General features: G+C 59.6%; 1 protein-coding gene across 1 annotated transcript in view; it reads left to right on the top strand.

Annotated features, from left to right (window-relative positions):
• The first annotated feature begins 511 nt into the window (after window positions 1-511).
• The window catches only part of TNS4 (tensin 4), a 20,941-nt gene continuing 20,052 nt past the window's right edge, over window positions 512-1,400 (top strand). The window contains exon 1 of the mRNA XM_011383066.2: window positions 512-579. The gene's annotated coding sequence lies outside the window, so the exon portion shown is untranslated. The remainder of the gene's footprint in view (window positions 580-1,400) is intronic.

Raw genomic sequence — 1,400 nt, 5'->3', positions numbered from 1 at the left:
AGCCCTAATCCCAATGGGCCCCAACCCAGTGCTGCCACAGCTGACCCAGCCCAGATGACACAGGAGGGGACTGTGGGAAGGGTCTCCCGCCCACTAACATCCTGCTGTCCCAAGGCCAAGGCCATTACTCTCTGCCAGCTCTGCCAACCCACAGTCCCTCTCCCAGCCGGCTCATAGGAATGCCCACAGCCCTCACACCTTGCTCTGAACAATTTTCTGTCCAAGCAGGGCTCCCCCAGGCACGCGGTGCACATGGGGGCAGGGCAAGGTGGTGGGGGCAAGCAGGGAGCTTGGGAACCCCTCACACACACAATGGGCCCCAGTCCCCTTGAGACCAGGCCACCACCCAGTGCTTCCCTTCCCCGTGCCTAAGCTAGCTCCACCTGAGCTGTCCAGACATGGGAGGGGTGGGGCCTGCAGCTGTCAGGCCACGTGTAGAAGAGGGAGGGCAGGACCTGGGTGTTCTTAAGGCGGGTCCAAAGGTGAACCGCGCCTCCCTTACTCCTCACCTGGCCTCTGAGCTGCCTTGATCCCAGTGGCCAGGAGTGAATGCAGCAGCCTGCCTACCCTGGATGCCAGGTAGGTGCCTCTATTCTTTAAGGAGAAGAGAGGGAGACTCAGCACCTTCCCTGCCCTGACTCTTTAACCCTTTGTCCCCAGCTTCTCCACCTCTCCTGGGACTCAGGGCTCAGAGGGAAGGTGGAGAGAAATGGGGAAGAGGCTGTGGATGAGAGACAGTCTCAGGGCCACAGACCCCGGAGTTCATCACTCTGAGGGAGTAAATCTGTGCCCCTCAGTTTACGGGTGAGAGAACCAAGGTCCAGGGAGGGAAGAGGCCTACCCAAGGTCCCGGAGACGAGAGGCGAATGGGCACAGAGGCCAGGCCTCCTGCCTCCCAGCCTGGCCCCGGCCCCCGTGCTGGGCCCCCAGAGGCTGCATGGAATCTAGAGGTGGGACCCATGGCCTTCGCTGGTCCTGAGGGTTCCTGCTGTCCCTGGGTCTGGGTGGAGAGGATACGACAATCAGAAGCCACTCTTCAAGTATGGGGGTGGGGTGGGGGGTTGAGCTACTGAGGCAAGGAGCTTCGGGGGAAACTCAGGCTTCACCCTCCTACCCACTCCCTTTGCTGACCTGAGCTTGCCAGAGGGAGAAAAGGTCGGCAATGAAGAGAAAGGGCAATTTGCCAAGAAAGCAGGATCCTCCTGCCTTCGGAGCCCTTGGGAACAAAGAAAGTGATTTGAGTCCAAATCTGAAGGGTGAGTGGGTGGGAGGGACCAATAAATAGGGCAGAGCTGGCTAGAGCCTTCCCTGCCCACTACACACCCCAACACAGACACACACACTCACACATACACTCTCTCACAGACACACACACACACACACACACACACACACACACA

This window comes from Pteropus vampyrus, unplaced genomic scaffold, assembly GCF_000151845.1.
Source record: "Pteropus vampyrus isolate Shadow unplaced genomic scaffold, Pvam_2.0 Scaffold503, whole genome shotgun sequence".
Lineage (NCBI taxonomy): Eukaryota > Metazoa > Chordata > Mammalia > Chiroptera > Pteropodidae > Pteropus > Pteropus vampyrus.
Note: the sequence above shows the minus strand (reverse complement) of the source record. Positions and strands in the feature narration are given on the sequence as shown.